We start from the raw sequence: 17,115 nt of genomic DNA on the forward strand, positions 1-17,115 counted from the left end.
GTCAGCCATATTGCATGGGGGACATTGTGCTGGTTGTCTTGTATAGGTGACTTCTAAGTCAGCCATATTGCTTGGGGGACATTGTGCTGGTTATATTGTATAGGTGACTTCCAAGTCAGCCATATTGCATGGGGGACATTGTGCTGGTTGCCATGTTGTATAGGTGACTTTCAAGTCAGCCATATTGCATGGGGGACATTGTGCTGGTGGCCATGTTCTATAGGTGACTTACAAGTCAGCCATATTGCATTTGAGACATTGTGCTGGTTGTATTGTTTAGGTGACTTCCAAGTCAGCCATATTGCATGGGGGACATTGTGCTGGTTGTATTGTATAGGTGTCTTCCAAGTGAGCCATATTGCTTGGGGGACATTGTGCTGGTGGCCATGTTCTATAGGTGACTTCCAAGTCAGCCATATTGCATGGGGGACATTGTGCTGGTTGCCATGTCCTATAGGTGACTTCCAAGTCAGCCATATTGCATGGGGGACATTGTGCTGGTTGTCTTGTATAGGTGACTTCCAAGTCAGCCATATTGCTTGGGGGACATTGTGCTGGTTGCCATGTTCTATAGGTGACTTCCAAGTCAGCCATATTGCTTGGGGGACATTGTGCTGGTGGCCATGTTCTATAGGTGACTTCCAAGTCAGCCATATTGCTTGGGGGACATTGTGCAGGTTGCCATGTTGTATAGGTGACTTCCAAGTCAGCCATATTGCATGGGGGACATTGTGCTGGTGGCCATGTTCTATAGGTGACTTCCAAGTCAGCCATATTGCATGGGGGACATTGTGCTGGTTGCCATGTTGTATAGGTGACTTCCAAGTCAGCCATATTGCATGGGGGACATTGTGCTGGTTGTATTGTATAGGTGACTTCCAAGTCAGCCATATTGCATGGGGGACATTGTGCTGGTTGCCATGTCCTATAGGTGACTTCCAAGTCAGCCATATTGCATGGGGGAAATTGTGCTGGTTGTCTTGTATAGGTGACTTCCAAGTCAGCCATATTGCTTGGGGGACATTGTGCTGGTTGCCATGTTCTATAGGTGACTTCCAAGTCAGCATATTGCATGGGGGACATTGTGCTGGTGGCCATGTTCTATAGGTGACTTCCAAGTCAGCCATATTGCATGGGGGACATTGTGCTGGTGGCCATGTTCTATAGGTGACTTCCAAGTCAGCCATATTGCTTGGGGGACATTGTGCTGGTTGTATTGTATAGGTGACTTCCAAGTCAGCCATATTGCATGGGGGACATTGTGCTGGTTGCCATGTTGTATAGGTGAATTCCAAGTGAGCCATATTGCTTGGGGGACATTGTGCTGGTTGTGTTGTATAAGGTGACTTCCAAGTCAGCCATATTGCATGGGGGACATTGTGCTGGTTGTCTTGTATAGGTGACTTCCAAGTCAGCCGTGTTGCATGGGGGACATTGTGCTGGTTGTCTTGTATAGGTGACTTCCAAGTCAGCCATATTGCTTGGGGGACATTGTGCTGGTTGCCATGTTCTGTAGGTGACTTCCAAGTCAGCCATATTGCTTGGGGGACATTGTGCTGGTGGCCATGTTCTATAGGTGACTTCCAAGTCAGCCATATTGCTTGGGGGACATTGTGCTGGTTACCATGTTGTATAGGTGACTTCCAAGTCAGCCATATTGCATGGGGGACATTGTGCTGGTGGCCATGTTCTATAGGTGACTTCCAAGTCAGCCATATTGCATTTGGGACATTGTGCTGGTTGTCTTGTATAGGTGACTTCCAAGTCAGCCATATTGCTTGGGGGACATTGTGCTGGTTGCCATGTCCTATAGGTGACTTCCAAGTCAGTCATATTGCATGGGGGACATTGTGCTGGTGGCCATGTTGTATAGGTGACTTCCAAGTCAGCCATATTGCATGGGGGACATTGTGCTGGTTGCCATGTTGTATAGGTGACTTCCAAGTCAGCCATCTTGCATGGGGGACATTGTGCTGGTTGCCATGTTGTATAGGTGACTTCCAAGTGAGCCATATTGCATGGGGGACATTGTGCTGGTTGCCATGTTGTATAGGTGACTTCCAAGTCAGCCATATTGCAAGGGGGACATTGTGCTGGTTGCCATGTTGTATAGGTGACTTCCAAGTCAGCCATATTGCATGGGGGACATTGTGCTGGTTGCCATGTTGTATAGGTGACTTCCAAGTGAGCCATATTGCTTGGGGGACATTGTGTTGGTTGTGTTGTATAGGTGACTTCCAAGTCAGCCATATTGCATGGGGGACATTGTGCTGGTTGTCTTGTATAGGTGACTTCCAAGTCAGCCGTGTTGCATGGGGGACATTGTGCTGGTGGCCATGTTCTATAGGTGACTTCCAAGTCAGCCATATTGCATGGGGGACATTGTGCTGGTTGCCATGTTGTATAGGTGACTTCCAAGTGAGCCATATTGCTTGGGGGACATTGTGCTGGTTGTGTTGTATAGCTGACTTCCAAGTCAGCCATTTTGCATGAGGGACATTGTGCTGGTTGTATTGTATAGGTGACTTCCAAGTCAGCCATATTGCATGAGGGACATTGTGCTGGTTGTATTGTATAGGTGACTTCCAAGTGAGCCATATTGCTTGGGGGACATTGTGCTGGTGGCCATGTTGTATAGGTGACTTCCAAGTCAGCCATATTGCTTGGGGGACATTGTGCTGGTAGCCATGTTCTATAAGTGACTTCCAAGTCAGCCATATTGCATGGGGGACATTGTGCTGGTTGTGTTGTATAGGTGACTTCCAAGTCAGCCATATTGCATGGGGGACATTGTGCTGGTTGTATAGCATAGGTGACTTCCAAGTCAGCCATATTGCATGGGGGACATTGTGCTGGTTGCCATGTTGTATAGGTGACTTCCAAGTCTGCCATATTGCATGGGGGACATTGTGCTGGTGGCCATGTTCTATAGGTGACTTCCAAGTCAGCCATATTGCATGGGGGACATTGTGCTGGTTGTGTTGTATAGGTGACTTCCAAATCAGCCATATCGCATGGGGGACATTGTGCTGGTTGTATTGTATAGGTGACTTCCAAGTCAGCCATATTGCATGGGGGACATTGTGCTGGTTGTATTGTATAGGTGACTTCCAAGTCAGCCATATTGCATGGGGGACATTGTGCTGGTTGCCATGTTGTATAGGTGACTTCCAAGTCAGCCATCTTGCATGGGAGACATTGTGCTGGTGGCCATGTTCTATAGGTGACTTCCAAGTCAGCCATATTGCATTTGGGACATTGTGCTGGTTGTCTTGTATAGGTGACTTCCAAGTCAGCCATATTGCTTGGGGGACATTGTGCTGGTTGCCATGTCCTATAGGTGACTTCCAAGTCAGCCATATTGCATGGGGGACATTGTGCTGGTTGTCTTGTATAGGTGACTTCCAAGTCAGCCATATTGCATGGGGGACATTGTGCTGGTTGCCATGTTGTATAGGTGAGTTCCAAGTCAGCCATATTGCATGGGGGACATTGTGCTGGTTGCCATGTTATATAGGTGACTTCCAAGTGAGCCATATTGCTTGGGGGACATTGTGCTGGTTGCCATGTTCTATAGGTGACTTCCAAGTCAGCCATATTGCTTGGGGGACATTGTGTTGGTGGCCATGTTCTATAGGTGACTTCCAAGTCAGCCATATTGCTTGGGGGACATTGTGCTGGTTGCCATGTTGTATAGGTGACTTCCAAGTCAGCCATATTGCATGCGGGACACTGTGCTGGTGGCCATGTTCTATAGGTGACTTCCAAGTCAGCCATATTGCATGGGGGACATTGTGCTGGTTGCCATGTTGTATAGGTGACTTCCAAATCAGCCATATTGCATGGGGGACATTGTGCTGGTTGTATTGTATAGGTGACTTCCAAGTCAGCCATATTGCATGAGGGACATTGTGCTGGTTGTATTGTATAGGTGACTTCCAAGTCATCCATATTGCATGGGGGACATTGTGCTGGTGGCCATGTCCTATAGGTGACTTCCAAGTCAGCCATATTGCATGGGGGACATTGTGCTGGTTGTCTTGTATAGGTGACTTCCAAGTCAGCCATATTGCTTGGGGGACATTGTGCTGGTTGTATTGTATAGGTGACTTCCAAGTCAGCCATATTGCATGGGGGACATTGTGCTGGTTGCCATGTTGTATAGGTGACTTCCAAGTCAGCCATATTGCATGGGGGACATTGTGCTGGTGGCCATGTTCTATAGGTGACTTCCAAGTCAGCCATATTGCATTTGGGACATTGTGCTGGTGGCCATGTTCTATAGGTGACTTCCAAGTCAGCCATATTGCATGGGGGACATTGTGCTGGTTGTCTTGTATAGGTGACTTCCAAGTCAGCCATATTGCATGGGGGACATTGTGCTGGTTGTCTTGTATAGGTGACTTCCAAGTCAGCCATATTGCTTGGGGGACATTGTGCTGGTGGCCATGTTCTATAGGTGACTTCCAAGTCAGCCATATTGCATGGGGGACATTGTGCTGGTTGTCTTGTATAGGTGACTTCCAAGTCAGCCATATTGCATGGGGGACATTGTGCTGGTTGTGTTGTATAGGTGACTTCCAAATCAGCCATATTGCATGGGGGACATTGTGCTGGTTGTATTGTATAGGTGACTTCCAAGTCAGCCATATTGCATGGGGGACATTGTGCTGGTTGTATTGTATAGGTGACTTCCAAGTCAGCCATATTGCATGGGGGACATTGTGCTGGTGGCCATGTCCTATAGGTGACTTCCAAGTCAGCCATATTGCATGGGGGACATTGTGCTGGTTGTCTTGTATAGGTGACTTCCAAGTCAGCCATATTGCTTGGGGGACATTGTGCTGGTTGTATTGTATAGGTGACTTCCAAGTCAGCCATATTGCATGGGGGACATTGTGCTGGTTGCCATGTTGTATAGGTGACTTCCAAGTCAGCCATATTGCATGGGGGACATTGTGCTGGTGGCCATGTTCTATAGGTGACTTCCAAGTCAGCCATATTGCATTTGGGACATTGTGCTGGTTGTCTTGTATAGGTGATTTCCAAGTCAGCCATATTGCATGGGGGACATTGTGCTGGTTGTGTTGTATAGGTGACTTCCAAATCAGCCATATTGCATGGGGGACATTGTGCTGGTTGTATTGTATAGGTGACTTCCAAGTCAGCCATATTGCATGGGGGACATTGTGCTGGTTGTCTTGTATAGGTGACTTCCAAGTCAGCCATATTGCTTGGGGGACATTGTGCTGGTTATATTGTATAGGTGACTTCCAAGTCAGCCATATTGCATGGGGGACATTGTGCTGTTTGCCATGTTGTATAGGTGACTTCCAAGTCAGCCATATTGCATGGGGGACATTGTGCTGGTGGCCATGTTCTATAGGTGACTTCCAAGTCAGCCATATTGCATTTGGGACATTGTGCTGGTTGTATTGTATAGGTGACTTCCAAGTCAGCCATATTGCATGGGGGACATTGTGCTGGTTGTATTGTATAGGTGACTTCCAAGTGAGCCATATTGCTTGGGGGACATTGTGCTGGTGGCCATGTTCTATAGGTGACTTCCAAGTCAGCCATATTGCATGGGGGACATTGTGCTGGTTGCCATGTCCTATAGGTGACTTCCAAGTCAGCCATATTGCATGGGGGACATTGTGCTTGTTGTCTTGTATAGTTGACTTCCAAGTCAGCCATATTGCTTGGGGGACATTGTGCTGGTTGCCATGTTCTATAGGTGACTTCCAAGTCAGCCATATTGCTTGGGGGACATTGTGCTGGTGGCCATGTTCTATAGGTGACTTCCAAGTCAGCCATATTGCTTGGGGGACATTGTGCTGGTTGCCATGTTGTATAGGTGACTTCCAAGTCAGCCATATTGCATGGGGGACATTGTGCTGGTTGTCTTGTATAGGTGACTTCCAAGTCAGCCATATTGCTTGGGGGACATTGTGCTGGTTATATTGTATAGGTGACTTCCAAGTCAGCCATATTGCATGGGGGACATTGTGCTGTTTGCCATGTTGTATAGGTGACTTCCAAGTCAGCCATATTGCATGGGGGACATTGTGCTGGTGGCCATGTTCTATAGGTGACTTCCAAGTCAGCCATATTGCATTTGGGACATTGTGCTGGTTGTATTGTATAGGTGACTTCCAAGTCAGCCATATTGCATGGGGGACATTGTGCTGGTTGTATTGTATAGGTGACTTCCAAGTGAGCCATATTGCTTGGGGGACATTGTGCTGGTGGCCATGTTCTATAGGTGACTTCCAAGTCAGCCATATTGCATGGGGGACATTGTGCTGGTTGCCATGTCCTATAGGTGACTTCCAAGTCAGCCATATTGCATGGGGGACATTGTGCTGGTGGCCATGTTCTATAGGTGACTTCCAAGTCAGCCATATTGCATTTGGGACATTGTGCTGGTTGTATTGTATAGGTGACTTCCAAGTCAGCCATATTGCATGGGGGACATTGTGCTTGTTGTCTTGTATAGTTGACTTCCAAGTCAGCCATATTGCTTGGGGGACATTGTGCTGGTGGCCATGTTCTATAGGTGACTTCCAAGTCAGCCATATTGCTTGGGGGACATTGTGCTGGTTGCCATGTTGTATAGGTGACTTCCAAGTCAGCCATATTGCATGCGGGACATTGTGCTGGTTGCCATGTTGTATAGGTGACTTCCAAATCAGCCATATTGCATGGGGGACATTGTGCTGGTTGTATTGTATAGGTGACTTCCAAGTCAGCCATATTGCATGAGGGACATTGTGCTGGTTGTATTGTATAGGTGACTTCCAAGTCATCCATATTGCATGGGGGACATTGTGCTGGTGGCCATGTCCTATAGGTGACTTTCAAGTCAGCCATATTGCATGGGGGACATTGTGCTGGTTGTCTTGTATAGGTGACTTCCAAGTCAGCCATATTGCTTGGGGGACATTGTGCTGGTTGTATTGTATAGGTGACTTCCAAGTCAGCCATATTGCATGGGGGACATTGTGCTGGTTGCCATGTTGTATAGGTGACTTCCAAGTCAGCCATATTGCATGGGGGACATTGTGCTGGTGGCCATGTTCTATAGGTGACTTCCAAGTCAGCCATATTGCATTTGTGACATTGTGCTGGTTGTCTTGTATAGGTGATTTCCAAGTCAGCCATATTGCATGGGTGACATTGTGCTGGTTGTGTTGTATAGGTGACTTCCAAATCAGCCATATTGCATGGGGGACATTGTGCTGGTTGTATTGTATAGGTGACTTCCAAGTCAGCCATATTGCATGGGGGACATTGTGCTGGTTGTCTTGTATAGGTGACTTCTAAGTCAGCCATATTGCTTGGGGGACATTGTGCTGGTTATATTGTATAGGTGACTTCCAAGTCAGCCATATTGCATGGGGGACATTGTGCTGGTTGCCATGTTGTATAGGTGACTTTCAAGTCAGCCATATTGCATGGGGGACATTGTGCTGGTGGCCATGTTCTATAGGTGACTTACAAGTCAGCCATATTGCATTTGAGACATTGTACTGGTTGTATTGTTTAGGTGACTTCCAAGTCAGCCATATTGCATGGGGGACATTGTGCTGGTTGTATTGTATAGGTGTCTTCCAAGTGAGCCATATTGCTTGGGGGACATTGTGCTGGTGGCCATGTTCTATAGGTGACTTCCAAGTCAGCCATATTGCATGGGGGACATTGTGCTGGTTGCCATGTCCTATAGGTGACTTCCAAGTCAGCCATATTGCATGGGGGACATTGTGCTGGTTGTCTTGTATAGGTGACTTCCAAGTCAGCCATATTGCTTGGGGGACATTGTGCTGGTTGCCATGTTCTATAGGTGACTTCCAAGTCAGCCATATTGCTTGGGGGACATTGTGCTGGTGGCCATGTTCTATAGGTGACTTCCAAGTCAGCCATATTGCTTGGGGGACATTGTGCTGGTTGCCATGTTGTATAGGTGACTTCCAAGTCAGCCATATTGCATGGGGGACATTGTGCTGGTGGCCATGTTCTATAGGTGACTTCCAAGTCAGCCATATTGCATGGGGGACATTGTGCTGGTTGCCATGTTGTATAGGTGACTTCCAAGTCAGCCATATTGCATGGGGGACATTGTGCTGGTTGTATTGTATAGGTGACTTCCAAGTCAGCCATATTGCATGGGGGACATTGTGCTGGTTGCCATGTCCTATAGGTGACTTCCAAGTCAGCCATATTGCTTGGGGGACATTGTGCTGGTTGCCATGTTCTGTAGGTGACTTCCAAGTCAGCCATATTGCTTGGGGGACATTGTGCTGGTGGCCATGTTCTATAGGTGACTTCCAAGTCAGCCATATTGCTTGGGGGACATTGTGCTGGTTACCATGTTGTATAGGTGACTTCCAAGTCAGCCATATTGCATGGGGGACATTGTGCTGGTGGCCATGTTCTATAGGTGACTTCCAAGTCAGCCATATTGCATTTGGGACATTGTGCTGGTTGTCTTGTATAGGTGACTTCCAAGTCAGCCATATTGCTTGGGGGACATTGTGCTGGTTGCCATGTCCTATAGGTGACTTCCAAGTCAGCCATATTGCATGGGGGACATTGTGCTGGTGGCCATGTTGTATAGGTGACTTCCAAGTCAGCCATATTGCATGGGGGACATTGTGCTGGTTGCCATGTTGTATAGGTGACTTCCAAGTCAGCCATCTTGCATGGGGGACATTGTGCTGGTTGCCATGTTGTATAGGTGACTTCCAAGTGAGCCATATTGCATGGGGGACATTGTGCTGGTTGCCATGTTGTATAGGTGACTTCCAAGTCAGCCATATTGCTTGGGGGACATTGTGCTGGTTGCCATGTTGTATAGGTGACTTCCAAGTCAGCCATATTGCCTGGGGGACATTGTGCTGGTTGTATTGTATAGGTGACTTCCAAGTCAGCCATATTGCAAGGGGGACATTGTGCTGGTTGCCATGTTGTATAGGTGACTTCCAAGTCAGCCATATTGCATGGGGGACATTGTGCTGGTTGCCATGTTGTATAGGTGACTTCCAAGTGAGCCATATTGCTTGGGGGACATTGTGTTGGTTGTGTTGTATAGGTGACTTCCAAGTCAGCCATATTGCATGGGGGACATTGTGCTGGTTGTCTTGTATAGGTGACTTCCAAGTCAGCCGTGTTGCATGGGGGACATTGTGCTGGTGGCCATGTTCTATAGGTGACTTCCAAGTCAGCCATATTGCATGGGGGACATTGTGCTGGTTGCCATGTTGTATAGGTGACTTCCAAGTGAGCCATATTGCTTGGGGGACATTGTGCTGGTTGTGTTGTATAGCTGACTTCCAAGTCAGCCATTTTGCATGAGGGACATTGTGCTGGTTGTATTGTATAGGTGACTTCCAAGTCAGCCATATTGCATGAGGGACATTGTGCTGGTTGTATTGTATAGGTGACTTCCAAGTGAGCCATATTGCTTGGGGGACATTGTGCTGGTGGCCATGTTGTATAGGTGACTTCCAAGTCAGCCATATTGCTTGGGGGACATTGTGCTGGTAGCCATGTTCTATAAGTGACTTCCAAGTCAGCCATATTGCATGGGGGACATTGTGCTGGTTGTGTTGTATAGGTGACTTCCAAGTCAGCCATATTGCATGGGGGACATTGTGCTGGTTGTATAGCATAGGTGACTTCCAAGTCAGCCATATTGCATGGGGGACATTGTGCTGGTTGCCATGTTGTATAGGTGACTTCCAAGTCTGCCATATTGCATGGGGGACATTGTGCTGGTGGCCATGTTCTATAGGTGACTTCCAAGTCAGCCATATTGCATGGGGGACATTGTGCTGGTTGTGTTGTATAGGTGACTTCCAAATCAGCCATATTGCATGGGGGACATTGTGCTGGTTGTATTGTATAGGTGACTTCCAAGTCAGCCATATTGCATGGGGGACATTGTGCTGGTTGTATTGTATAGGTGACTTCCAAGTCAGCCATATTGCATGGGGGACATTGTGCTGGTTGCCATGTTGTATAGGTGACTTCCAAGTCAGCCATCTTGCATGGGAGACATTGTGCTGGTGGCCATGTTCTATAGGTGACTTCCAAGTCAGCCATATTGCATTTGGGACATTGTGCTGGTTGTCTTGTATAGGTGACTTCCAAGTCAGCCATATTGCTTGGGGGACATTGTGCTGGTTGCCATGTCCTATAGGTGACTTCCAAGTCAGCCATATTGCATGGGGGACATTGTGCTGGTTGTCTTGTATAGGTGACTTCCAAGTCAGCCATATTGCATGGGGGACATTGTGCTGGTTGCCATGTTGTATAGGTGACTTCCAAGTCAGCCATATTGCATGGGGGACATTGTGCTGGTTGCCATGTTATATAGGTGACTTCCAAGTGAGCCATATTGCTTGGGGGACATTGTGCTGGTTGTGTTGTATAGGTGACTTCCAAGTCAGCCATATTGCATGGGGGACATTGTGCTGGTTGCCATGTTGTATAGGTGACTTCCAAGTCAGCCATATTGCTTGGGGGACATTGTGCTGGTTGCCATGTTCTATAGGTGACTTCCAAGTGAGCCATATTGCTTGGGGGACATTGTGCTGGTTGCCATGTTGTATAGGTGACTTCCAAGTCAGCCATATTGCATGGGGGACATTGTGCTGGTGGCCATGTTCTATAGGTGACTTCCAAGTCAGCCACATTGCATGGGGGACATTGTGCTGGTTTCTTGTATAGGTGACTTCCAAGTCAGCCATATTGCCTGGGGGACATTGTGCTGGTTGCCATGTTGTATAGGTGACTTCCAAGTCAGCCATATTGCATTGGGGACATTGTGCTGGTTGCCATGTTGTATAGGTGAATTCCAAGTGAGCCATATTGCTTGGGGGACATTGTGCTGGTTGTGTTGTATAGGTGACTTCCAAGTCAGCCATATTGCATGGGGGACATTGTGCTGGTTGTCTTGTATAGGTGACTTCCAAGTCAGCCGTGTTGCATGGGGGACATTGTGCTGGTTGTCTTGTATAGGTGACTTCCAAGTCAGCCATATTGCTTGGGGGACATTGTGCTGGTTGCCATGTTCTGTAGGTGACTTCCAAGTCAGCCATATTGCTTGGGGGACATTGTGCTGGTGGCCATGTTCTATAGGTGACTTCCAAGTCAGCCATATTGCTTGGGGGACATTGTGCTGGTTGCCATGTTGTATAGGTGACTTCCAAGTCAGCCATATTGCATGGGGGACATTGTGCTGGTGGCCATGTTCTATAGGTGACTTCCAAGTCAGCCATATTGCATTTGGGACATTGTGCTGGTTGTCTTGTATAGGTGACTTCCAAGTCAGCCATATTGCTTGGGGGACATTGTGCTGGTTGCCATGTCCTATAGGTGACTTCCAAGTCAGCCATATTGCATGAGGGACATTGTGCTGGTTGTATTGTATAGGTGACTTCCAAGTCAGCCATATTGCATGGGGGACATTGTGCTGGTTGTATTGTATAGGTGACTTCCAAGTGAGCCATATTGCTTGGGGGACATTGTGCTGGTGGCCATGTTGTATAGGTGACTTCCAAGTCAGCCATATTGCTTGGGGGACATTGTGCTGGTAGCCATGTTCTATAGGTGACTTCCAAGTCAGCCATATTGCATGGGGGACATTGTGCTGGTTGTGTTGTATAGGTGACTTCCAAGTCAGCCATATTGCATGGGGGACATTGTGCTGGTTGTATAGCATAGGTGACTTCCAAGTCAGCCATATTGCATGGGGGACATTGTGCTGGTTGCCATGTTGTATAGGTGACTTCCAAGTCAGCCATATTGCATGGGGGACATTGTGCTGGTGGCCATGTTCTATAGGTGACTTCCAAGTCAGCCATATTGCATTTGGGACATTGTGCTGGTTGTCTTGTATAGGTGACTTCCAAGTCAGCCATATTGCATGGGGGACATTGTGCTGGTTGTGTTGTATAGGTGACTTCCAAATCAGCCATATTGCATGGGGGACATTGTGCTGGTTGTATTGTATAGGTGACTTCCAAGTCAGCCATATTGCATGGGGGACATTGTTCTGGTTGTATTGTATAGGTGACTTCCAAGTCAGCCATATTGCATGGGGGACATTGTGCTGGTTGCCATGTTGTATAGGTGACTTCCAAGTCAGCCATATTGCATGGGGGACATTGTGCTGGTGGCCATGTTCTATAGGTGACTTCCAAGTCAGCCATATTGCATTTGGGACATTGTGCTGGTTGTCTTGTATAGGTGACTTCCAAGTCAGCCATATTGCTTGGGGGACATTGTGCTGGTTGCCATGTCCTATAGGTGACTTCCAAGTCAGCCATATTGCATGGGGGACATTGTGCTGGTTGTCTTGTATAGGTGACTTCCAAGTCAGCCATATTGCATGGGGACATTGTGCTGGTTGCCATGTTGTATAGGTGACTTCCAAGTCAGCCATATTGCATGGGGGACATTGTGCTGGTGGCCATGTTCTATAGGTGACTTCCAAGTCAGCCACATTGCATGGGGGACATTGTGCTGGTTTCTTGTATAGGTGACTTCCAAGTCAGCCATATTGCATGGGGGACATTGTGCTGGTTGCCATGTTGTATAGGTGACTTCCAAGTCAGCCATATTGCATTGGGGACATTGTGCTGGTTGCCATGTTGTATAGGTGAATTCCAAGTCAGCCATACTGCATGGGGGACATTGTGCTGGTTGTCTTGTATAGGTGACTTCCAAGTCAGCCGTGTTGCATGGGGGACATTGTGCTGGTTGTCTTGTATAGGTGACTTCCAAGTCAGCCATATTGCTTGGGGGACATTGTGCTGGTTGCCATGTTCTGTAGGTGACTTCCAAGTCAGCCATATTGCTTGGGGGACATTGTGCTGGTGGCCATGTTCTATAGGTGACTTCCAAGTCAGCCATATTGCATGGGGGACATTGTGCTGGTGGCCATGTTGTATAGGTGACTTCCAAGTCAGCCATATTGCATGGGGGACATTGTGCTGGTTGCCATGTTGTATAGGTGACTTCCAAGTCAGCCATCTTGCATGGGGGACATTGTGCTGGTTGCCATGTTGTATAGGTGACTTCCAAGTCAACCATATTGCATGGGGGACATTGTGCTGGTTGCCATGTTGTATAGGTGACTTCCAAGTCAGCCATATTGCTTGGGGGACATTGTGCTGGTTGCCATGTTGTATAGGTGACTTCCAAGTCAGCCATATTGCCTGGGGGACATTGTGCTGGTTGTATTGTATAGGTGACTTCCAAGTCAGCCATATTGCATGGGGGACTTTGTGCTGGTTGCCATGTTGTATAGGTGACTTCCAAGTCAGCCATATTGCATGGGGGACATTTGTGCTGGTTGCCATGTGGTATAGGTGACTTCCAAGTGAGCCATATTGCTTGGGGGACATTGTGCTGGTTGTGTTGTATAGGTGACTTCCAAGTCAGCCATATTGCATGGGGGACATTGTGCTGGTTGTCTTGTATAGGTGACTTCCAAGTCAGCCGTGTTGCATGGGGGACATTGTGCTGGTGGCCATGTTCTATAGGTGACTTCCAAGTCAGCCATATTGCATGGGGGACATTGTGCTGGTTGCCATGTTGTATAGGTGACTTCCAAGTGAGCCATATTGCTTGGGGGACATTGTGCTGGTTGCCATGTTGTATAGGTGACTTCCAAGTCAGCCATATTGCATGGGGGACATTGTGCTGGTGGCCATGTTATATAGTGACTTCCAAGTCAGCCATATTGCATGGGGACATTGTGCTGTTTGTCTTGTATAGGTGACTTCCAAGTCAGCCATATTGCATGGGGGACATTGTGCTGGTTGTCATGTTGTATAGGTGACTTCCAAGTCAGCCATATTGCATGGGGGACATTGTGCTGGTTGCCATGTTGTAAAGGTGACTTCCAAGTCAGCCATATTGCATGGGAGACATTGTGCTGGTTGTGTTGTATAGGTGACTTCCAAGTCAGCCATATTGCATGAGGGACATTGTGCTGGTTGTATTGTATAGGTGACTTCCAAGTCAGCCATATTGCATGGGGGACATTGTGCTGGTTGTATTGTATAGGTGACTTCCAAGTGAGCCATATTGCTTGGGGGACATTGTGCTGGTGGCCATGTTGTATAGGTGACTTCCAAGTCAGCCATATTGCTTGGGGGACATTGTGCTGGTAGCCATGTTCTATAGGTGACTTCCAAGTCAGCCATATTGCATGGGGGACATTGTGCTGGTTGTGACTTCCAAGTCAGCCATATTGCATGGGGGACATTGTGCTGGTTGTATAGCATAGGTGACTTCCAAGTCAGCCATATTGCATGGGGGACATTGTGCTGGTTGCCATGTTGTATAGGTGACTTCCAAGTCAGCCATATTGCATGGGGGACATTGTGCTGGTGGCCATGTTCTATAGGTGACTTCCAAGTCAGCCATATTGCATTTGGGACATTGTGCTGGTTGTCTTGTATAGGTGACTTCCAAGTCAGCCATATTGCATGGGGGACATTGTGCTGGTTGTGTTGTATAGGTGACTTCCAAATCAGCCATATTGCATGGGGGACATTGTGCTGGTTGTATTGTATAGGTGACTTCCAAGTCAGCCATATTGCATGGGGGACATTGTGCTGGTTGTATTGTATAGGTGACTTCCAAGTCAGCCATATTGCATGAGGGACATTGTGCTGGTTGCCATGTTGTATAGGTGACTTCCAAGTCAGCCATATTGCATGGGGGACATTGTGCTGGTGGCCATGTTCTATAGGTGACTTCCAAGTCAGCCATATTGCATTTGGGACATTGTGCTGGTTGTCTTGTATAGGTGACTTCCAAGTCAGCCATATTGCTTGGGGGACATTGTGCTGGTTGCCATGTCCTATAGGTGACTTCCAAGTCAGCCATATTGCATGGGGGACATTGTGCTGGTTGTCTTGTATAGGTGACTTCCAAGTCAGCCATATTGCATGGGGGACATTGTGCTGGTTGCCATGTTGCATAGGTGACTTCCAAGTCAGCCATATTGCATGGGGGACATTGTGCTGGTTGCCATGTTGTATAGGTGACTTCCAAGTGAGCCATATTGCTTGGGGGACATTGTGCTGGTTGTGTTGTATAGGTGACTTCCAAGTCAGCCATATTGCATGGGGGACATTGTGCTGGTTGTCTTGTATAGGTGACTTCAAAGTCAGCCGTGTTGCATGGGGACATTGTGCTGGTGGCCATGTTCTATAGGTGACTTCCAAGTCAGCCATATTGCATGGGGGACATTGTGCTGGTTGCCATGTTGTATAGGTGACTTCCAAGTCAGCCATATTGCTTGGGGGACATTGTGCTGGTTGCCATGTTCTATAGGTGACTTCCAAGTGAGCCATATTGCTTGGGGGACATTGTGCTGGTTGCCATGTTGTATAGGTGACTTCCAAGTCAGCCATATTGCATGGGGGACATTGTGCTGGTGGCCATGTTCTATAGGTGACTTCCAAGTCAGCCACATTGCATGGGGGACATTGTGCTGGTTTCTTGTATAGGTGACTTCCAAGTCATCCATATTGCATGGGGGACATTGTGCTGGTTGCCATGTTGTATAGGTGACTTCCAAGTCAGCCATATTGCATGGGGGACATTGTGCTGGTTGTGTTGTATAGGTGACTTCCAAGTCAGCCATATTGCATGAGGGACATTGTGCTGGTTGTATTGTATAGGTGACTTCCAAGTCAGCCATATTGCATGGGGGACATTGTGCTGGTTGTATTGTATAGGTGACTTCCAAGTGAGCCATATTGCTTGGGGGACATTGTGCTGGTGGCCATGTTGTATAGGTGACTTCCAAGTCAGCCATATTGCTTGGGGGACATTGTGCTGGTAGCCATGTTCTATAGGTGACTTCCAAGTCAGCCATATTGCATGGGGGACATTGTGCTGGTTGTGTTGTATAGGTGACTTCCAAGTCAGCCATATTGCATGGGGGACATTGTGCTGGTTGTGTTGTATAGGTGACTTCCAAGTCAGCCATATTGCATGGGGGACATTGTGCTGGTTGTATAGCATAGGTGACTTCCAAGTCAGCCATATTGCATGGGGGACATTGTGCTGGTTGCCATGTTGTATAGGTGACTTCCAAGTCAGCCATATTGCATGGGGGACATTGTGCTGGTGGCCATGTTCTATAGGTGACTTCCAAGTCAGCCATATTGCATTTGGGACATTGTGCTGGTTGTCTTGTATAGGTGACTTCCAAGTCAGCCATATTGCATGGGGGACATTGTGCTGGTTGTGTTGTATAGGTGACTTCCAAATCAGCCATATTGCATGGGGGACATTGTGCTGGTTGTATTGTATAGGTGACTTCCAAGTCAGCCATATTGCATGGGGGACATTGTGCTGGTTGTATTGTATAGGTGACTTCCAAGTCAGCCATATTGCATGGGGGACATTGTGCTGGTTGCCATGTTGTATAGGTGACTTCCAAGTCAGCCATATTGCATGGGGGACATTGTGCTGGTGGCCATGTTCTATAGGTGACTTCCAAGTCAGCCATATTGCATTTGGGACATTGTGCTGGTTGTCTTGTATAGGTGACTTCCAAGTCAGCCATATTGCTTGGGGGACATTGTGCTGGTTGCCATGTCCTATAGGTGACTTCCAAGTCAGCCATATTGCATGGGGGACATTGTGCTGGTTGTCTTGTATAGGTGACTTCCAAGTCAGCCATATTGCATGGGGGACATTGTGCTGGTTGCCATGTTGTATAGGTGACTTCCAAGTCAGCCATATTGCATGGGGGACATTGTGCTGGTTGCCATGTTGTATAGGTGACTTCCAAGTGAGCCATATTGCTTGGGGGACATTGTGCTGGTTGTGTTGTATAGGTGACTTCCAAGTCAGCCATATTGCATGGGGGACATTGTGCTGGTTGTCTTGTATAGGTGACTTCCAAGTCATCCGTGTTGCATGGGGACATTGTGCTGGTGGCCATGTTCTATAGGTGACTTCCAAGTCAGCCATATTGCATGGGGGACATTGTGCTGGTTGCCATGTTGTATAGGTGACTTCCAAGTCAGCCATATTGCTTGGGGGACATTGTGCTGGTTGCCATGTTCTATAGGTGACTTC

This window comes from Petromyzon marinus, unplaced genomic scaffold (assembly GCF_048934315.1).
Source record: "Petromyzon marinus isolate PM22_M1 ecotype Great Lakes invasive population unplaced genomic scaffold, UKy_Petmar_22M1.pri1.0 PM_G_Scaffold_1, whole genome shotgun sequence".
Taxonomy (NCBI): Eukaryota; Metazoa; Chordata; class Hyperoartia; order Petromyzontiformes; family Petromyzontidae; genus Petromyzon; species Petromyzon marinus.